This window comes from Pantherophis guttatus, chromosome 2, assembly GCF_059756535.1.
Source record: "Pantherophis guttatus breed Tessera chromosome 2, ASM5975653v1, whole genome shotgun sequence".
In the NCBI taxonomy this organism is placed as follows: domain Eukaryota; kingdom Metazoa; phylum Chordata; class Lepidosauria; order Squamata; family Colubridae; genus Pantherophis; species Pantherophis guttatus.
This window is the reverse complement of record NC_142064.1, coordinates 57,551,160-57,574,497: the sequence shown is the minus strand read 5'-3', so window position 1 is coordinate 57,574,497 and position 23,338 is coordinate 57,551,160. Positions and strand designations below refer to the sequence as shown.

At 36.8% G+C, this 23,338-nt stretch overlaps 2 long non-coding RNA genes across 3 annotated transcripts in view; one reads left to right on the top strand and one right to left on the bottom strand.

Annotated features, from left to right (window-relative positions):
* The window catches only part of LOC148115117 (uncharacterized), a 25,978-nt gene extending 17,396 nt beyond the window's left edge, over positions 1 to 8,582 (bottom strand). Inside the window, exon 1 of one of the 2 annotated variants that reach the window (XR_015732197.1) lies at positions 8,522 to 8,582. This is a non-coding gene — a long non-coding RNA (uncharacterized LOC148115117). Of the gene's footprint in view, positions 1 to 7,306; positions 7,520 to 8,521 lie in introns of those variants that run through there. The other variant, XR_015732198.1, reaches the window with a different exon arrangement.
* LOC148115116 (uncharacterized) lies at positions 3,577 to 23,338 on the top strand. The gene is made up of 3 exons (XR_015732199.1): positions 3,577 to 4,180; positions 19,278 to 19,340; positions 20,786 to 23,338. It is a non-coding gene; the product is annotated as an uncharacterized LOC148115116 (long non-coding RNA).

Below are 23,338 nucleotides of genomic sequence, written 5' to 3'. Positions count from 1 at the left end.
TTTTATTGAAATCTATGGAGATTCTCAGTCACCCAGGTCATGGTTGTCCCAGAGGTGCTTTTTTCAAGAGGCAACTGAAACCAGACAGTCCAGTTGCCTCTTGAAAAAAGCACCTTTGGGACAATTTTATTGAAGATTGCAATTAAAAAGATAAAAACTAATACAAACTAAAAAAAAATAAAGAGCAAAAAGAAAAAATAGAAAAGCATAAAAGAAAAATAGAAAGAAAAAGAAAAAATAAAAAGAAGTAAATAAAAGAAAATATATATAAAGAAATGACTTCTTCACAATGTACAATGTTAGTAATATATTATCTTCTCTTGAAATACAACATATGATCTCTTCAATCCATAAATCATTTATCTTTAAGCAAATCTTGAAAGTCTTGTCATTTAGTCCTAGTCACCAAAATTCCATTAATGATTACCAAAGATAAAATGTTTATTTTAACATTGATCAAATAAGCCATGTTTATATTTCTTCCTTTAACTTTTAACAATCTTGATTTTCAATCCTTTCAAATAATATTTTCAAACTTAACATTTTTTCTTTGTCTCTTCTTATAAAATCCTTCAAAATGTTAATAGGTTAGTTTTGTAAATCCAATGTAGAAAAATCATCCTAGTCATTCTTTTAGTTTGTTATTTAAAGGAAGACTTTCTGAAGATATAAATCAATCTCAAAACATATTTTTGTTGCTTTCAAAATATGCCCATGATCACATAGAAGCACTTCATAATCCTCATGCCATTTTTAACTGTCCTGTCTTAGATATTTTTTTTCCTCTTAACAGGTGATGTGATTTGAACATGTGACCCTGAACTTGGCTTGACTCTGAGTTTGAGTCAATATGTTAAGTGAATTACAAGCTAAATGTTCATGATGACAAAACATCAAACTATTTGAAAATGAAAAGCAAAATTAGACCTATTCTCAGGTGACAGTATTGATCAGTCTTCAAATACTTGATTTACAATAAGGTCTCCCATTGTAATATTAATAGTTCTTGTTTAACCTGCATAATTGTTTTAAATATGCAATGCAATGGAATAAATGCTAGGATAATTCAAAAACCATGCTTTAATTTGCTCCTATCCTTGGAAGAATTTAGAATTCAGAAGGCCAGCATTAACATTTTTTCAAGTATGTTAGACAACAATTTCAGTTACTTTTGGCAAAATTTGATAGAAATTGTAGTCAATCATATCTAAATGCTTGAATTTTTAAGACCCTAGCAAATAACATGGAATGAGATCACAAAGGATCAAAACAAAGGCAAATAGTAATAGCACTTAGACTTATATACCACTTCAGAGTGCTATACAGCATCTTGTCATGGATCTGCTACTGGGCCCCTCTCCAAATGCGAGTTCAGAGGAGGAGGGTGAGTTCGAGTCTGCAGAAGAAAGTGCAAAGCAGAGTATTAGTCAGGATCGGGACTCAGAGAGTGCTAGCCTGATGGAGCAGCCTCAGCTGGGTCAACTGGATGAGCAACAGGCTGAGGCTCAGGCTCAGGCTGAGGGAGGTAAGCCACAGCTGTAGCAAATTGGCCAGGAGGCTCCAGGAGAGGACTGGGAGCAGTTGCTATCCATTAGCATTGAGGAGGAGGTGGAGTCCATGCCTCCTCCTCATCCAAGGACATGAAGAGCAAAGAGAAGACAGGCACAATGCTGGTCAGCTAGACTACTCATGAGGTGGCAACCTTGCCTCTCATAAAGGGCTGCACAGACTTTGCCTATTTAATCTCACCCTGAGGATTTAAGTATTGCTGGAGCAACATGCTCAGTTCTGTGTCTTGTTTGCTCCTGTTGTGTATCCTACCCATTCAAATTGTGAGCTGCCTTCCTGGACTTTGTGTGTACCTGTTGGACTCGATTATTCAGTGACTCGTGCTGAGCTCAGAATCTGGACTTGTGCAACAGGACTGTTTTCTGAGGACCTGTTTGAGGGATTTAAATAAACACCTGTAGAACTCTTGCTGTATATTGTGGGCAACATCTAAGCAATCTCTAAGCAGTTTACTGAGTAAACATATTGCCCCAACAATCTGGGTCCTCATTTTACGGACCTTGGAAGGATGGAATTTCAACAACCGTAGAATCAGCATAACAAAATTGACCAGTCCGCTCCCACAAAGAGGGTCTCCTCAGGGTGCCATCGACCAAGTTATGTCGGCTGGCGACACCCAGGGGGAGGGCCTTCTCTGTGGGAGCCCCAGCCCTGTGTAATGAACTGCCCCCGGAAATACGTAAGATCTCCGACCTCCGGGTGTTTCACTGCGCACTGAAGACCCTGTTGTTCTGCCAGGCCAGGCTATCAACATAATAATTTTAAATTGGGGTATTTTAAATTTCTGGGATTTTAATTTGAGCCTAATCTATTTAATGATTTTAAATTTTAATCGTTTTGTTTTGTGTTTTTAAATAGGCTGAGTCCTTTAAACACCCTGAGTCCTTTGGGAGAAGGGTGGTATAGAAATAAAATTATTATTATTATTATTATTATTATTATTATTATTATTATTATTATTATTATTATTATTATTATTATTATTATTATTAAAGTGAGGGGGGGTTGAATAATTTCTGAATGCATTGTATGTTCACCAATCAATGAGCCCCTGAAAAACTCTGGATAATCTTCAGGCAAATCTCCAGATATATTGCTCTGAAGCAACAATGACTGTAGACATAGCCATCTCATCCCATGCTAATATCTTTGTTTTCAACACGTATTTTAATCAAATGAGACTATCAGAGGACTTTATTTTAGGGAAAAACGCCTTTCAGATTAAAAACTCCTGAAGGCACATGTAAACTCTGAAATGTGTTCAATTTTAAATAACCAGTATACAGTACATGAAACCAGCAGACTAGTATATTCACAGCAGTAAACTGACTTTCTTTGTTCATGAGCAAAACAGAAAGGAAAGTCTATCTATTGATCGATCTATCGATCTATCGATCTCACTGATATATCTATTTTATTGTTAGACATGTTCAAAACGTCATCATTCATGGAATGTGCTGAGATGGACAGACTCACCAAGGAAATTCAAGGAAAGGAAGAATCTGACTACTACCTGATTTGGCAAAGGTGGTATCAATGGTTAGAGGGGAAAAACAAAACCAAAAGAGGATCCTAAAAGAGTAAAACAAAATTCTGTACCAAATAAGATATAACAACGCATAATTAAAGATTAAAAATAATATCATTATATAAGGCGAGAGGAAGGAATATATATTGAAGAATTTAGGTTATTGATGTCGGATAAAATCAGACAGTACGTGTCATTTATGTTATTAATGTCGTATTTGTCGCATTTGTATGTGTATATGTTTTTTGTGTGTTTATATATGTAATAATTTTTTTTAAAAAAAAACATCATCACTCTATTCGCACTAACACAATATAACTAAAATCCTCCATTTTTCATGCAAATTTGTTACTGTAACAAGACACGCAAATATGCCGCAGTGGAATAATCAAACACAATCTGGCTTTGTTTATATGAGATATATTAAGCTGTGTTTTCCAGGAAAGAATGGCATTCCCTGTGGATGTACATCATGATCACAGAGTTATGATTAATGACCATGGAGAATATGAGTGGAGATTTGCTTCAAGGGGGGGTCATAAAGAGTACACATGTTAAAGTTGAATCTGCACCACAACGGCTTTTGTATTTTTAAAACAGTTCTGATGAACCAAGAACTGATGTAAGTGGAAATTACAAAGATCGCAGTTTTCACTGTGTCCTGTTTTTTCTTTGTCTTTCCCCCCATCCCCCTCTCTCTTTGTCTCTCTCTCTCTCTCTCTCTTGCCCTCTCTCCCCCCCCTCTCTCTGAAATGGGTACACTTGATTTTTTTTTCCTCTAGCATTTTATTTTGTTTCAACATTCTGTGATTGAATAATCTTATCTGTAGATGCTATATAATCAAGATGGAAAAAGAGATAATAAAGATTTATAGAGGAGAAAACTTTTCTGTTCTATTGGACATCTTCCTATTGAACTAGAATTAGAGGACCAGAATTTGTTGTGTTCCTGAAATCCTAGGAAAAGGAGAAAAAGACGGAATGCCAAGTTTTTAACACGGTGGCAGCTTAATGAAATGACTAAAATCAGTAGGACATAAGGCTCTGAAGCAAATGGTCTCTTTGGAAATAACTTTTTTTAAGGTACGTAACTTAAGATGTATGTATAACTCTTGAGAACAATAGTACAGTGTCTTTTAAAATATGTTGTAATGTTATTTAAAAACAACTATAAATTATGGTTAGACAGGTTATGATCTCCCATTTATTACCAATTCCTAGCCAAGAGCTCAGCCATAAAAGGTAGTTTGCTAAAAGGCCACAGGATAGTAACCTGGAAAACACTAAGTGTAAGCATAATTGAAAGATTTTATAAGAATCATATGAGCAATGAAATATTCAAGCTGAAGACATGGGAGGTCTAAATTGTAGTACATTAAAACTGCAATTGAAAATAAGGTTCATAAATTAAACATATGCCAGCCATATCCATTGTGGAATTAAATGTTTCTTTTGAGTCAAGCTTAACTTCTAGTGAGTTCATGGACACACCCATGCAATTTTCTTGGCATTAATACAGAAGTAGTTTGCCACTGCCTTCTTTTAGTATGTTTTCATGACTTCCTAATTTTGCCTATATTTATGGCCTTTCTTGAGGGGCTCCCATCTGGGTGTGATCCTGCCTAATTTTTTGAGAATAACCAAGTGTGCATAATGAAATATTAAAGCATTCTTGGAAAAAAAAAGCTTAAACTATAGAATTTAAATTGTTTAATAAACAATATATGAACCATGACCCAAGGAGGGAATGGACCTAGCAAGCAAATGTATGTTTGTTATTTTATTTTAATTAAATGATAATGAAGCTGAAAACAAAAATGAAAATGGCAGTTGAAGAGTCATCTTTGGATGACACAATTGTGTCACAGATTTTCCTAGGGATTCTGAAGCTTTCAAAAAATACTGTTGCTCTATAAAATGATTAATGAATAAAACTAATAATCTCATTTGCATTATAGTTGCAAGAAATAAATGGGCAACATTCTTTTAGTAATTACATTTTCATCTATGCATAAAACTCTAATAGAATCCCACACATTTTTGGTATGACTTATTTCCAATTGTTGTTTTAGTTTTCTCAGCTTAATACTCTCAGCACACACTGTTTTCTAGGAAAAAAAATAGTGAAGCTTTTTTTTTTCCAAGTTACAAAAACACTTCTGAAACCAGAATTTTCATAGTATTTCTTTGACTTAGGGTTATTTTTGTCAGGACTATAGTAAATTAGAGCATTTAACTTTTGCCTCCTACTCACAAAACACTTTTGTTCTGGAAAGCTAGAAATTTAAATTAATGAATAGAAATAGGGAATTACACTAATGCATATATTTTTGCAAAGCTCTGATAAGTATATTTGTGTAGATCAGTAGAAATACAAATATTTCAAAGAGAAGCTGAACCCAACTATTAATGGTCATTATGAATGAATCATAAATATTTGATCACATTGTGTATTGAATAGTGAAGTCTCCACAGCTCCAGTCTTCCTATTGTTTGACTGATTATGTTTCATTCAGTTGGTGTTGGATTTTATCAATTACACAGATTTTCCCTGGATGACCTAACCCCAACCTGATATTTTAAGTCTTCCAATGGTGCATTCATTGTTGCTGTAATCACGTCCATCCACCTTGTTTCCTTCCATCTTTCTAAACATTATAGATGTCTAAAAAAAATCTTCATGTAGAGATTTCATATCATGTGATTTCATATAATGTCAGATCTTTATATAATGTGTCCAAAGTATGAGAATTTGAGCCTGGTCATTTATGCCTTGAGTAAGAACTGCGAGTTCATCTGTTCAGTGATAAACTGGTTTGTTTTCTTGGCTATCTATGGTATTCTGAAGAGTCTTCTCCAAAAACAAAGTTCAAAAGCATCCATAGTCTTTCTATCTTGATTCTTCAAAGTCTAACTTTGACTTTCATAGAGTATCACAAGGAAGGCCATGCCTTAAACCGTTCTTTATAGGTATAGGCACATCCTGGCATCTGAATGTTTTTTCAAAGCCTTCATTGCTAGTCAAGCTTAAAGAACTACCCAACCCCATTTCACTAACTTCATTATCATTTCTAAGGCTAGTTTTTTACCTGTTGTCACTGTTTTCATCTTCTTTATATTTAGACTTAGTCCAATATTTTAATGTGTTCTTCGACATTGTTGGTGCTGACAAATTATTTGTGTTTTTATCAGCATAATGCAGGTTATTGACATTTCTTCTCTAATTTTAAAAGCACATTTATCTTCAAAATCCATTTCCCATTTCAGCGTACAGACTGAATAAATGAATATTCAGTCTTGTCTCACTCAATGTCTGTGGAGAGTCAGTGTAGATTCTTACTCCTTTGCCAACCTGAAGCCAGTCTATTTTGCTATGCTCTATCCAGACTATGACTTCCTAGTCCATGTATAGGATAAGGCTGTCTTAATTAGCTGGAGTGCATAAACAATAGTTTCTCTTGTTCTTCAGCTTTTTGTAAAGCCAACTTCATCTGGCATTCCCCCCTTTCATATAGGACTATAATCAGTGTTAGGTGATCCTAAGAATGATTTTGCTAACATGACATTAAGGATATTGTATGATAGTTTGAGTATTCTATTAGGTCTTTTTTTTGGTATCATTATGCAGATTGACCTCTTCCAAACTGCTGACCACTATGTTCTCCAGATTTTCTGGCATATATTTGTTGAACATTTACATATTCTTGTTCTGTTGCTTGCCATATTTCGGTAGACATTCCATCAATTTCTATAGCTTTTTATAGTTTGTAATGATTGGAGTGCTGATCTAATTTCAACTTCTAGCATTAGAAAATGCTAGAAGGAAGATAAAAATGCTCAAAAGGAGGCGGTAGCTCAATGGCTAAGATGCTGAGCTTGTCAATCAAAAGGTCGGCAATTCAGCGGTTCAAATCCCTAGTGCCACGTAACAGGGTGAGCTCCTGTTACTTGTCCTAGCTTCTGCCAACCTAGCAGTTCGAAAGCACATTAAAAAATGTAAGTAGAAAAATAGGAGCCACCTTTGGTGGGAAGGTAACAGCATTCCATGTGCCTTTGGCATTTAGTCATGCTGGCCACATGACCATGGAGACGTCTTCGGACAGTGCTGGCTCTTCGGCTTTGAAACAGAGATGAGCACTGCCCCCTAGAGTCAGAAATCACTAGCACTTATGTGCAAGGGGAACCTTTACAGAGGTGAAATTCACTTACCTTCCCTACCGGTTTGCAAATGTGCACGCGCTGTCGTCCATGCATGCGCAGAGACTGAAAATCATTGCAAAAAAGGGACATCATGACATCCGCGTGGGTGGGTGGGGCTTCGCGCAGTTAGCCCTACCGTATTGCGCGATCCGGTAGGAACCAGCTGAATTTCAGCCCTGAACCTTTACCTTTAGCATTAGAAATTTCAGCAAGTATGAAGTATCTTTTAAAACATCTTGGATTTTGGCTTCTCTACCGTTTAGAATTTTAGTATACTCCTTTCATTCTTTTTGGAATCAGTTACTATTTTGTCATTAGCATACTCATTCAAGGTTGGAACCTTTTTCTGAGCCTACAGATCTTTTGGAAAACTTTTCTTGTTTTTCCAGGCTTGTTTCTGCCTTCAGTGTCTTTACAGATGTAATTGATTCTTGTCTCTTCTGAAGGCCCTCTAAAATTCTTCATTAATTTCCTTTATGGGATTCCTTGACATTAACTTCTTTCTTTGACAAGTTCCATGTCTGTTCTGACTTCCAGTTTGCTTTCTTCTGTTTCTTGGTCTTTGGCAGTCTATTTTCAGATTCACCATGAACAAGTTTCTTAGATTTCATTTCACAGTTCCTCTGGTTCCCTATCAATGAAATTCAAGACTTCAAAACAATTCCTGATGGTTTTTTGTCCATGAATGGAATATGCCTACAATCACATATAGATACAAAATGGACGTATTCTACTGTTTCAGCTTGGCTTAGAACTTACACGCATAGGCAGTTGGTGATCTATTCCACAGTCAGTCCTTTGCCATTTCTTTGCTGTTATAACTGAGATGTTCTACTTCCTTGTACAATAATATGGTCAATTTGATTTCTTTCACCTGGTGATGTCTATGCATATTGTTCCTATTTCACCTCTTTGAAAATTGTGTAGGCAGTCAAGAAACTTTAGACTGGCAAACATTGTAAGTTATTCTCCTGCTTAATTTCTTAATTTAATGTTTCCCAAGCCATACATCTATCTTAGGCAACTGCATTTGGCATTCCAGTCTCCAAGGAGCATATTATGCTTACATGTTCTGTCAATTTCAGATTGAACTTGACCATTAAACTACAACCTCTTTTCTGTATCCATTAGTGGTTAGAGCATAAAACCAGATAAGTCACAGCTTAATGGACTTGTGGAAAGTCCAAATTAAAGAAAAAACAATAATGATAATGACAATAATACCTCTGCTGAACTACAAACATGGTTAGCAGGGCTGACTGGAACAAGTAATGATTGTAGTATTACAGCTCCAATACAAACACAGGTAAAAAATACCCTGTAATCAGTGGTGGCTTTCAAAAATTTTTACTACTGGTTCTGTGGGCGTGGCTTGGTGGGTGTGGCATGGTTTGGTGGGTGTGGCTTGGTGAGCATGGCTTGGTGGGCATGGCAGGGGAAGGATACTGTAAAATCTCCATTCCCTCCCCAATCCAGGGGAAGGATACTGCAAAATACCCATTTCCTCCTGATCAACTGGGATTTGGGAGGCAGAGAATAGATGGGGGCAGGGCCAGTCAGAATTTTTACTACTGGTTCTCCGTACTACTCAAAGTTTTCACTACCGGTTCTCCAGAACTGGTCAGAACCTGCTGAAACCCACCTCTGCCTGTAATAAAAGTATTAGTCATAGATCCTGAGTGGCAAGATTTATAGTCTGGATTATTTTGTGTAAAGCTGTATGGAAATGTTAGGAAGTATTGATTCAGGAGAGACTTGTTAAGAACATAATCTAACAATAAACTTTAAGTAAATCAAGATTGTATCTCAGAAGAAACTTTGGTGGTAAATGAAGCACAACAGTATCATAATTACAGAGAACTTGAAAAAGCTCTAAGAAATCCAACAAAATAGACAGTACTGGAATGGGTTTTTGAATAACCGTGATGCTAACCGATGATAACCGTATTTTTATGATAAAAATACCCGTTTTTGTAAAACAAATAAAAGAGGAAAAAATAGTTTCTATCTTCTTACAGTGATGACAAGTTGCAATTTGTTACAGATGAGAATAAATTGCTCTAGGAAGAGCAGCCAGCTATGTAAAGCTATATAACTATTGCATAAATAAGATTGGTTCCTTTACAAAATAAGAAATAGTGCTGCTTCTCAGAAAAAGCAGAACAATTCTCCAGCTAATACCTCTATCAGTATCCTTGAGCAATGTTCAAGCTCTGAAGCCCTGAGGGGACTGAGCATTAAGGCCAAGAGTTCCATCCCTCTTGATTTTTTTCCTTCGTTTGTTTGCTTTAACCAAGTCACCATTTTAATTTTTCGCATTGTTGGCAAATTAGGAGCATTAAAATTAAATTTAAAAACATCTAAATTCTGCTCAGAATGCTGTTCTGAGCATCAATGGTGCTACCTACTTCTGCTATGAAGTAAGCCTCTTAGGTTCACTGGTATAGAAGCAGACCCATCAAAGGACATTTTGTATGGTCTTCCCTGAAATCTGGAGATAGCCCTGATTACTTTCCAAAGCATTCCTCAGAGAGATACCAAGTCAACTTTGAAGGAAAACTAAGATTACAGAGCTAGAAGTTGTAACTAGATTGCTTGTAAAATGGAACCATTCTAGATGCTTCCAACAGTGGGTTTTTTTTCTCTCTCATGTAATAATCAGTGCAGCTTTACATTAGGACAAACTTTCCCAACAGGATTACATTGGGGCAGCCTCTCAAAGAGGAGGGAGTCAAGAAGAGAACGGAGAGCGTTCTCTGTAGGAGCACTGAGGCTGGAATGGGCTGCCCACCAGCCTCAGGACAGCCCCTGACCTCCTCTCCTTCCACCATGAATTGAAGATGTGGCTTTTTCACCAATGGGCTGAATCCGTAGGGGTGATTTTAAATAATTTTAATTAATTTTAATTAATTTTAAATTGATTTTAATGTTTATGTAATTTTTTGTTCATTCTTGTAAGCTGCCCTGAGTCCTTCGGGAGAAGGGCGGCATATAAATTACATAAATAAATAAATAAATAAATAAATAAATAAATAAATAAATAAATAAATAAATAAATAAATAAATAAAATTTATTTTCCAAAGCACCAGAGGGCAGGACAAGAAACAATGGATGGAAACTAATCAAGGAGAGAAGCACCTTGGAATTAAGGAAAAACTTCTTAACAGCAAGGACAATTAACCAATGGAACCTTCAGAGGTTGTGGTTGCTTCATCATTGGAGGTTTTTAAGAAGAGATTGGACAGTCACTTGTGTGAAATGGTATAGGATCTCCTGCTTGAGTGAGGGCTGGACTAGAAGATCTCCAAGGTCCCTTCCAGCTCTATTCTGATTCCAAAGGCTTTTAAGAATAGAAGTGCTGGTTCCAATTGTGCCTGTAAGTTGACTACCTGTAATGCAGAATCTTCAGTCTGTTTTGGATTTCTGGACTTTGTATGTCTTGATGCTTTATAGATACTTTCAGTCTGCACTGTGCAGTATACACTTTTGTTTTCAATGCAGCCTTCCTCAACCAATTGGAAACTAAGGGGATAAGACCAGCATGATTTCATGTAATGCCTTAGCAACTTTAAAAAACATAGCATTGCATATGAATGGATAATCAATTTTTTAGGTAAAAAGAAAAGACATTTATTTAGTCTTAAAATGATGATGTAATTTCACTCCTCAAAGAACATAATAAAGAACTAGTGAAAGATACCTGAAAATCCTAGCAACTATTTTCATGAAGTAAAATAAATGTTCCTAAACAGTTTCAAAGTTCAATTCTCTTAATGTTTATCCTTCAAACTTTCCTATAAATCAGAAACTAGGGGTAAATAGTAATCATAACTACACAACCAGGGTATAAGGCTCATTGAATAAAAGAGGAATGGCTTGTTAAATAATCCTGCCTAGAAATGCAGTTTTGAAGCTGTACATTTCTTTGCCCAAATATTATGGACTGTGTAAATTCAGTAATTTATGGAGAACACGAGACGAAAGACACAAATACGTTCTAATATTTTATTCATGTGCTTTGAAATTATTTTTGCTCTAGTATAGCATTTCAAATAGGACAACTACTAATTATTTGTTGTAAAATGACATACATAAATCAACAAATCAAGTTTTTATTGAACAATATAAGCCATATTACTAAAATAAAAACACTGCAATTGCAATAGCTGTTCCATATTTAAAAATCATATTTATGGTTGGAGGGATTGGTTTCATCAAGGAGAGAGCAGATTTAGAATCCGCTTTTGATTCACATCACATTGGGGAAAGTAAAACAGAGGGTTTGCTGTGGAAAGACAGGATCTAAGGGAGATCTGCAAGGGATCCCAAAAGTCAACTTATTGCCTGAGTTCCAAAAACTCTGCTCAATTTTATATGCTTCCCAACTATCCTGTTGAACAATGTTGTTGTTCTTCAGTTAATTGGTCTTTCCAAAATGTTATGATTTGATGGCCATCATTTTGCCAGGTTTGTCTGTTACTGTTTCTTTGAGTTTCTTATAATTTTATGCTTATGCCATCAATGATAATAACTACCCATTTTATTTTTTGTTGGTTTCCTTTTCAATTATTTTCTGTTTTCCCAAGCATTAGATCATCTCCCAGTCTCCCTCTATACTGTTTGTGTAAAATATTCATGCTTTTGCTTTATTGATAATGGTACCAATAATCAGTCCAGTCTAGTACCCTAACCCTAACTCTAGCCCCCTATGAACTAGGGGTGAAATCCAGCAGGTTCTGATAGGTTCTGGAAAACTGGTAGCGAAAATTTTGAGTAGTTCGTAGAACCAGCAAATGCCATCCCTGGCTGGCCCCAGAGTGGGGTGGGAATGGAGATTTTGCAGTATCCTTCCCTTGCCATGCCCACCAAGCCACGCCACACCCACCAAGCCACGCCCACCGAACTGGTAGTAAAAAAAATTGGATTTCATCACTGCTATAAACTACAGATTATGCATCTATAGTGAAGAGCATTTTGGCAACAATGTGCAACATTTTTACTGTAGTTTCAAAATGGAATGCAGGCAAGTTATTCATCTTGGCTAAAATTGTTTCTTAATTGTCAAACTTTATGCACAATTTAAAATGGCAAGGAAGCTCAGGAGATAAGAATGATCTAATAAGTTCCTCAAGCTGAAATTCATGAGTTTGCTTTCCAAGCCAACACCCTTTGGATACAAATACTAATGCGTATACTTCAAATGAACAGTAACCATCTTAAACTTGTGGGTTGCAGAGTCTCTCCCAGGGTCTTTTTGTAGCCAAGATTACTTGAAACACTCAAAAATATGAGAAGAAATTGCTGTTTTCTAATCTCAGAAGACATTCAAAGTTAAAGGGTTTTTTTTTTTAGTATTATTTTAATGCCAAGAAGCTAATGAGCTCTTCAAATAGATAATCTCTTTTTTTAATTCCTACCTGGCAACTAGTAATACAGATGAAAAAGATATGTATTTTCCATTGGCTCTTGTATTTATATTATTGGCTTGTTTAAATAGTAGCTTCAGTTCATAATAGGTTGGGCAAACTGACAAAAAGATTAGGGCACATGGTAGAGGACTTTGGATACAAAACATGCATTTGTGGCAAAAAGTAATATGTGCCAGAAACATAAGAAACTGAAGTGAAGCCATGTCTGTCTTGTATCATGCGTATCTCAACCATGGACTGTCCTATCAGACAGTTAGATTTACTTTAGAGAATGGTTGTTACAAAGCCAATATAAAGTCTTAATTATCTGAACACTATTAATCCAGAAAATAGGCATGATCATGATTTGGATAGAGCTACACAGTATATTCAGAAGAATATGTCTGAAACGTACAAGTTCACATTAGATGCAGTTACAATTTAAAAAACCAATAAGTATATCAGAGTGAAAACACCTAAACCAGGATTCTTACCTGATACAGTAGCTTTTCACATTCAGATAATTTTTAAACGAGGCAGCTATTTGGACTTCGCTTATTTCTTATAGTTCTATTAGAGAGAGAGGAGAAAAAGTCCATAGAATTTTATTTGGATAGATTTCCTCTCAGAGATGATAGCAAGTGCAAATAGGGAGATTTTAGAAATACATGGATGGATGGGTGGATGGGTGGATGGATGGATGGGTTGGTTGGTTGGTTGATTGATTGATTCTATTTGAACACCCAATAAGAGTGATTACCGAAAGTCCTACTAAGCAGGTATATACAACAGTATGAAGGCTATTGCTTAATGCATTAAGCCCTGAGTCTCCGGAAAAGGGGGGCATATAAATCGAACTAATAAATAAATAAAATAAATAAGACTCTACAATTGCAGTCTCTATTTAATAACAGTTCAGTTGCAACAGTGATGTAAGTTTACAGTATTATTTTATGGTATCTGTTTCATAATGAGGATGATGCAGGTAGATAGATGTATTTAGTAGCAGTTATGAGAGAGGTTGATGCATTGATTTCCTGCAGCAAACAACCTACCCCCAACATTCTTGTGATTTAATAGAAGCAAATCTAGTATACCCACTTTATCAATTATAAACAAAGGACTCAATAGGCTTAATGGCAGAGAACTTGCTCTATGTTCCCACATCCTCACCATGCTTCTTCAATTTTATAGCTACATGTAATCTTATTCTCAGATTCTGCCAAGGAAAGGAAAGAGGAATATATTGCTACTATGCTGGTAGTCACCATATTCAATGCCTAATCAAGCCTGGATAATTCACACAAATCTAGATTAAGTACTGTTCCATCAACCAATATTTTCTTTCTAAATAGCTTGAACTTTTCAATATCCAGATGTTGATCTTCCCTATTTACAGACTCTGTTCTTAGTCCTTGCAAATGCTTTTCACTAATTTTATTCATCTGAAATTGCTCTTACGAATACCTCATTTTTTCTTTCAGCAGAATCAGTTACTGCATGGATTCTTTTCTTCTTCTTCAATGTGAATAATCAGTACAGATATCATTACATTTATATCACTGTGATCTAGGATATGTATGTTTATCACTGTGATCTAGGATATGTATGTTGTGTGGTTCTGCAATTTTCTTCAGCTTTTCTTCAGTTTCTACTGTTTTGTTCTTTACTTTCCAGTGGATATTTTAAAAAGCAGCTTTATATTGGGAAAAGTTCTTCTGACTTTCTTCTTCTCCTCTTCCTCTTGCTGCTCCTTTAAATTATTTTATAACTGTATGCACTTGGAAAAATACAGCATACTTCACTTAATCCTCCAAGGAAAGATTGAAGGCAAATGAGATTGAAGGCAGAAGAAGAACATCATGGCTTCAAAATCTAAGGGATTGGTTTGGACAAAACTCAACAGCACTTTTTCATGCGGGTGTTGACAAAAATAGGATTGCCATGATGATAGCCAACGTCTGATAATGGATATGGAAGAAGAAGAAGAAGAAGAAGAAGAAGAAGAAGAAGAAGAAGAAGAAGAAGAAGAAGAAGAAGAAGAAGAAGAAGAAGAAGAAGAAGAAGAAGAAGAAGGGGAAGGGGAAGGGGAAGGGGAAGGGGAAGGGGAAGGGGAAGGGGAAGGGGAAGGGGAAGGGGAAGGGGAAGGGGAAGGGGAAGGGGAAGGGGAAGGATGCATCAATGTACATTTCTTCAGAATTTCTAATTACCTTTTTTTTGGTGGGGGACAGGTTTACTGTAGTCGTTTTAATTGTCACAGTTTTCCGGAAATTGCACTCATTTGGCATTTTGTGGAAAAAGTGGCAGTAGTTGCCAAAACCTTCTAAAGAGCAAGAAATTGGATTGGCTGCTTTGTGGTTCTCTTCTTTCTCCATTGCCAGTCTGCTGGAGAGGCTAACAGTGCTTTAATTGGTAATGAGATAAGCCATCCCAACCCATTTATGTTTTTTGTATCATTCTGTTTTCGCCATAATATATTTTTAATCGTATCATCTGCATATTGTTACATGTTCAAATATATTGATTCCCTTTTCTCACAAGAATATATATTTCAGAAGGTATTTTAGCTGATGCTACCATTTTAAAAATATGCTTTCTTCTAAACATAAATGTGTATTTATTTATTTTGGAGTATTTTGGTGTACCTTTTCAGCCAAAGCTACCTTGCCCAATTCTGAGCCACTTGAATTGGAGGATAATTGTATTCTAGTTCAAGCTGTGATTTTCCCAGAAGAATGGGACAGAAAATGCAGACCATAATATCTAAATGCAGACCATAATAGATCCTTGATAATGTGCTGGTACATCAGGGGTGGGTTCTACTTATCTTTACTACAGGTTCGCAATGGGGCCACATGCGCAGAAGCATTCTGATGTTGGGGTCAGTGGGCGGAGCCTCCCGCTGGTTTTACTACCGATTCTATAGAACCGGTGTGAACCGGGGGCAACCCACCACTGTGGTACATAGTGTAGTGATAATAAGGTAAAGCTTTTCTATCAGATTGTCAAATAAATATAAGCGCTATAGAGCTAATGCATTTTAATTGAGCATTCCTGCTTGAATTTCATTTGCTAATGGAAGTAGACGATTGGCAGGGACACCAGTAGTGAAACTTAGAACATGCCAGGAAAAGATTTACAGTAGTTAAAGATGAAATAACTCCCTCTTTTCCTATCGCAAAGATCATGAGCCAAATGTAGCTATTTTGCATCCATAACCATGAGAGGACCAAACATGAAATCTAGTAAATGGAAAACATTTGCCATCGTCCTAAGATGCTATATTTTAAATTGGCTAGTCTTTCTCTAATCTATGGATTGGAGGCAATTAAGTAAACCAGACAAACATGTGCTCATTGTATTCTGATCTAAGGTGGTGTGGGCACATGTTTTTACTTTGCATGACTGTGAATAGAGAAAATTAAATTAAAATTAAATTAGATTTGACAGTAGCTTCACTTTGTTGGGAACAGGACCTCTAGCAAGGCTTGTGTGGTCCCTAAAGAAGAGATTTTAAGCATTTTCCAGAATTATTTAATCCTTGTTTAAATGTTGCATACCCTTAAAATTACTTCCGCTTCCTGGAATTCTCCAAGTTAATAGGCCAGTTAGAATATCATCTTTTACTTGTGGACTGTTGTTATTTACCAATTTATGAAAAATTGTAGCATTGCAAAAGCAGACGCTCTTGTCAAATCAATTGTACATAGAAAAGAAGACATGAGCCACTGATTAAAATGGTCAATAAGATTGTCAGCCTTGGAAGCCATATTAAGCCGGAAGCTCCAATGCTGTCACCAAGGTCAGGGCGATCCAGCATCTGGAGAAGGAGTGGTCAGGGTGCTGGATTGAGATGGAGCGAACGTTGATTGGAACATATGACCAACTGGGGGAAAAGGGGATGGTTTGGGGAGCTTTGACTTACTGAAGGAAAACCTGGGCTTTTCAGATTCGAGTTTCCCCAGATGTGCCAGTTTGCCTATTCTAGTAAAGAGAACTTTGGAAAATGTTTGTTTCCGCGTCTTTGTTAGGAGTTGGGGGTTTTCTGGAATGCTGACAAAGATAATTTTCAAGGGTTAAGCTACTTTTAGGCTAACTGAGATAAACGGTGTTGTGAATCAAATTGGTTAAATAGTAACATTATTAACCAAACGGGGCATTCAATAAACCAAAACAAATGCGGGTAATCCTCGATTTACAACCACAATTGAGCCCAAACTTTTTGTTGCTAAGCGAGACATTTGTAAACTGAGTTTTGCCCCATTTTATGATCTTTCTTGCCACAGTTGTTAAGTGAATCACCACAGTTGTTAAGTGAACCTGGCTTCCCCATTGACTTTGCTTGTAAGAAGGGTGCAAAAGATGATCACATGACCCTGGGACACTGCAACCATCCTAACTATGAGTCAATTGCCAAGCATCTGAATTTCAATCATGTGACCACAGGGATACCGCAACAGTTGTTAAGTGTGAAAAATGGTCATAAGCAGTGGTGGGTTCCTCCCGGTTCCTCCCGGTTCTGCCAAGCTGGTAGCAGTGACGATATGATGTCACCAAACCAGTTCTGCCCGCCCTGCCCCCCATGCCCCCCCTGCATTATTCTTACTTTTTATTTGGCTCCACCCCCAATCTATTGTTGCCTCCTGAGTCCCAGCTGATTGGCTAGAGGGAAAAAACTGTCTAAACTCTTGCCGCAGGGCTTCAAAGGGCCGCCCTACAGCTGATTAGTGTTAAAAGAAAACAACTGAGTAGACTGGTGCCTGCAAAAATAAATGGGTAGACCAGTGCCTGCAAAAATAAATGGGTAGACCAATGCCTACAAAAATAAATGGGTAGACCGGTACAGCTCTGCAAGCAGTTAAAAGCCTGGTAGACCAGTACCTCTGATAAATCCTAAAGAATTGTCACATGATCATCAAGCCACGTTCACAAAATAAGCCACGCCCACAGAACCAGTAGTAAAAAAAATTAGAATCCACCCCTGGTCATAAGTCACTTTTTTCCAGTGGGATTGTCACTAAATCAACAGCTGTAAGTCGAGCACTACCTGTAAAGAGCTGGACCACTAAGCAAAAATAATGGACACCTATTTTTGACATGAAAATGAAGCTCCACATCTCCAAAAGGATTGATTTTTAGCCATTTTCTAGCTTCCTTCTGCCCATGTCTTCAAAATTTACAACATTCTCTTGTTGTCGACTAAGCACAATTTTTGCATACACACCTCTGACATATTGAACTTTCAGAAACATACCACGGCTATTATCATGAAATTAAACCTGAAGATAGATCTTTCATGAAATCAGAAAGCAAAGTAAATGTAATTTCTTTGCTGGATTTTAACAGCAAAGTTAGATGAATTAATGTCTACAAATCTGTCTGGATATCTTGGCAGTCAAATTTATTTGTGCACTTAATTTTTAGACACTGAGCCGGCATTTTGAGAAGTCTTATTTGTTTCTAATGGACCACACTTTCCAACTTAAATCATTCTTACGGTATTAGTCAGTACACAGATTTATCAACAAAAGAAGAATAAGTTTAACTATTTAAAGTTGACCCTGCTTTTCCCTACTTCTACTTTTATTTCAAGAATTACAACTGATTGTTAAATGCAGCTTTCTTCATGGTTCTCCCATGGCTTCAGAATGGACTTCCAGAACATTTTGTTTTCAAATGTCTTTTCATATTTATCTGTTCTACTATTTGTTGTTGTCCACTGCTTTTTTATTTGTCAAATATTCTTTGCAAAAAAATAAAAAAATAGGTTAATTCATAATATATACCAGTACTGTGCCTTTCTGACTTCTATTGCAAAGCAAAAGCATCCTTTCCCCACTCTTTGGATTTCCTCTTAGTGGAGAAAATTATATACTGTTCTGTGATTGGAAAATATTTCCTTTGTCTAAAGTAGGCAGTAAAACAGTGATATGGTCTGGGAACCTGGTCAATCACAAGCCATTATAAAACATGCAAGTTTTCTATATCCAGTGGAACTGAGTTTTCAGAAGGGCTATGGCTTCTTCTGAAATGCTTTGGCTCCTGATAAATAAGTTATAAGATCCTAGATGGATAAAGCATAGCATAGTTACCTCGTACCTCCTGCCAGCTTTTGATATCGTCGATCACCTGGATTACCTAGCAAGATTGGAGCTTGGAGTCACTGTTATAGAGTGGTCCCAGTCCTTCTGTCAAACAATATTTTTTTAACCTTCCAAAAACCATAGAGGATCTGGATTTCCCCCAAATACTGGGAAAAGATGAGATTGGCATGGTATGAACTCATTATGGACTGCATGGGAAAATGTAGCTGTGGTCTTATTTTTAATTTTGTTATGTATATGTGTCTGTGTACACATATAAAGATAACCTTTAATATGGAACTTCTATTGCTTAGCAATGCATTCATTAAGTTGGTCACACCCAATTTTATGACTTTTTTTGCCACAGTCATTAAGTGAATCACATGGTTGTAAACTGAATCCAGTTTCCCCCATTTGATTTTGCTTGTCAGAAGCTCTCTGGGAAGATCAAAAATGACCCTGCAATGTTACAACTATCTTAAATACAGGCTGGCTGCCAAGCACCCAAATTTTGAACGGATGATCGTGGAGACACTGCAACAGTCATAAGGGTGAGGACTGGTTGTAAGTCACTTTTTTTCATTGCCGTTGTATCTTGTATCTTTGAATGATCTTTAAATGAATGGTTGTAAATTGGGGATTACCCATATATAGGCACAGACCTAATTTTGGGGTTGTGAGCTCCCCAGTGTTTGGTTGGGCAGTCCTATAAATGTTATAAATAAATAAAATAAATAGCAAAGGTTGATGTTGGGGGGACTAAAGTACAATACCAAGGCTATTTGTGTCCTTCTATGTTGTGCTTAATTTTGGTTATCATTTACTAACACTGCTAAAGAAGTTCTGGAGTTTTACAATGAGGTGTCATCAGCTTGTTGATGATACTCAGTTCATCTTGCCAGGTACCATTGTTGCTCTTATTTCTGTTGTATAAGGAAGCAGCTGATACTAAGTTCAGCAATGTGCCTAAGTTCAGTGACAGGGCAGATGAGAGAAAAGAAACTGAAATTAAATCCAGAAAAAAAGAATGTGTTTGTACAATTATATTTTGTGTACCAACTGTGCCTTTTCTGAGACAGATTGGCAATAGTTATTGCTGGCTTCTTTGCCTCCCGTCTTGACTATTGCAACATGCTCTGACGTTCCAAATTCAGCCAAACTCAATTGAAACATTTGAATCAAACTGAAATCTAATGCTTATAGACTGAAAGGCAAGGTCAATATTTCAAATAGGGTAGGTAAATGTATAAATCATGTTTATACCTATGTGTATTTTTGTGTATTACATAAATAAGCATAAATATTAGCACTAGCAAATCTCTGTTCCAAAGGGAGTCCTGCATTCTAAAAATGCCTACCCATACAGATAATTGGGATTGTATTTTACTTATCAAAATGCATATTTCTACATTATTTTTCTATATAGCTTTGAGATGATAAATGCATTAGTAGATATTAATAGATACTGACATTTGTTTCAGCACATTATTTATAAATGTATCTTCTGCTTATTTCTACATGGATATACAGTACACACCTACACAGAGAGAGTTTTCTACAATAATAGCCTCATAGTTCAAAAAAAAGGAAGTTATACTATTGATATATACTACTGGTACTTCGATATATTCATGATTTGACCAGTAAAAAGCACCCTGTTGAATCCTTGAGAGTGTGGAGCAAACTGTATGGGAGGAGGCAGTTTGACTAGTAACTTGGATTTAAGTTATGAAACATCTGTACACCAAAGTGAGCTTGGAACTTGGCCTGCAAAAAAAAAAAGAGAGACAAAGATGCTGCTCGCTGCCCATGCTACTGCATTCCTCAAAAGCCCTGACAGGAAGAGGGTATTTCAGTTCTCCAATATTGAGGGTAGCAATGCATAACCTCTTTCTCCTCCAGTTAGGAGCTCACCGTGTCATAGCTGTTATGTGGTTATACAGCATCAATGATGGATTATGGAGGCCTCCTAAACTGTGAATCTGTTCCTTTGCAGAAGTGCAGGCTCATCCAGGACAGATTTATCATCAAAATCCTAAATTCCAGTTCCTGAAATCAGCAACAATTCTGTCTTGTCCAAGTTCAGCATCAGTTTGTTCTCCCATATCCCACGTCTCCAGGCCTTTACAGCCTGGAGACGTGCAAAGACTTTAGTAACATCCAGTTCTGGATGTACTTTGGGAAAAACTACAGCTGGGTATCATTAGTATACAAGTGGCAAATGGCTTCAAATTCAAATGCTCTTCCCAGCAACTTCATATAGATGTTAAAGATGGAAGATAAAATGGATCTTTGTGAATCCCAGTGTCTCTCAATATCACATCTTACAGTACCCAAAGAGTAAAATCAGAACTTCCACAAAGTGCCTCCATTTGTCCGTCCATTCAAGCACTCCAAAAAGACACCAGAATCAAAAGCTACAAAGGGAATCAAAACATCAACAAGACATCTATCCAGCCACCAGAGCGACCAAGGCTATCTGTGTGCCAAAACTGGATTTGAACTTAGATTGAAAAGGTTCTAAATAATCTATTTCAGGGGTGTCAAACTGGCAGTCTGCAGGCTGGATGTTGTTGTGGTCCGCCAGCAGCCTGCAGAGCTGGCAGCGGAGTTGGACAGCAATGAGGCTGAGGAAGAACAGAGGCCAGTCCTGGAGGCTGGGGAAGGCCTGGATGTGGGCTCTGTGTCAGAGGCAGAGATGGGGCCAGGGCCATCGGGGAGTGATGTGTGGACTCCGGAGCCTCCAGAGGCTGACAGTAGAGAGGCAGAGGAACAGGAGGAGCCTGTCCTAGTGCACATATGAGAAGAGCTGCCCGAAGGCAACAGCAGCTACAGCAAAGATGATGACTTGGGAGTAGGGCCAAGAGATGATTGGCCCCTCCCATAAGGCTTAAAAGACCAGCAATGGCTCTTGGGCTATTTGTCAGAAAACAACATTGATAGACTTGTTCTTGTCTTGCTGCACTTGTCGGCATCTTCTGCTTCTGAACTTTTGCCAAGAGAAGCCTTTGGCAGTTTGCCTAATTCTACCAAGGTTGGTGATTAGACTGAAGAATTGATGTTATGAAGAATTTGTTTTGATTTAGTTTGGACTACACTGAGAATGAGTTAATTCTCAGCTGTTCTAATAAAGGCTGTTTGTTTTGGAACTGTTTGCATCTAATACTACTTACTTGGGCCTGGGTCACAACAAATGTGTTACGTGCAGGCCACACCCACCCAGCTTCGCAAAGGGGAAAAACATCACGATACATCACATGACAGCAACGTGATGCCGCAAGTTTGACACCCAGGATCTATTTTCTTTAACAGAACATACCAATATATATCAAAATGTGCAAAGATAATTTCTTCTGGCATCTCTGAAATAGCTTCTTTATAGAAGCACCCTGGGAAAATCTACTGTACTCAATCATATTTTAGAGAACAGACCTTAGGAAAGAATATTAGTAAATTGGAAGTAAGTAATCAAGGAATATGAAACTGTGTTAGGTATACTGTTGTCTGATGTGAGTGGTCTGGGTTAGCATGACCTTGCTATATTTTAAAGAAGATTGAACAATGCAGAAGAGTGCAGCCAATTGCTAAAACTGTCATCCAGAATCGATTTGAAGTTTGTTCTCTAGAAACTTTTATTCTCTTAAAAGAAAAAGAAACATACATACTCCTGCATTCATCTGTCACTTGCTAAGTTTTTTGAAATATTCCAGACTTGTCCCTGTTTTCTGTTTTGGCTCCTCTCCATTACTTTCTACTATAACTTTTTTTTTAAAAGTATAATGCTTCACACCTTGCTGAAAAACCTAGGTGCTTCATAAGTTGAATTTTTTACCTATGGCATCTTGCATGCCATAAATTAGCTTTTTGCAATGTGGTTATTTAAATTAAATATGAGAATTCCCATTCAAATGTTAATATCCTTTCCAGATAGACTTTATTTATTTTTTTTAAAAAAGGATTAGTATAATGAATAGGCCACAAACTGTATTTAAAAGTAATGAATTACTCCTTGTTATTATTTCAAGTCTTTAATGCAATATATAAGGAAAATATATATGGTAACTCAGACCTTAGTGTAGATGAATAGAAGATAGTTTGAAAATGTAACTAAATTTACAAGTGAATTCACTGAGCAATTGTAAGAGACTGGCAATAGATGATTTTTAATAGTTAAAGAAGAGCACAAAAATTAGACAGCGCAAAAATATTTGGCGTGATCAACATTCTGAAAATTGCCTGACTTCTAGAGCTCAGTGTACTTCTTATGTAGAATATCATATTAATGATTTACCTTTAATTGGCTCCATAGGAAGCTTCCCTAGTTTTGGAATTTTGCACTGCAATACCTAAAAAGCTCAAATTCACTCTGAACCAGTAGAGCTAGAAGTCACAAGATTTAATGCTACTTCTTATGGATTTTATATAAAGATCAAGGGTTTTCATACTATACCGAAATAACTACAGTGCGGGAATGTTCATGTTATTCCTAACTATTAAAAGTCTTTATGAGTCATTCTTACTGTCAATCAGCTTTCCTTTTAACATTTTT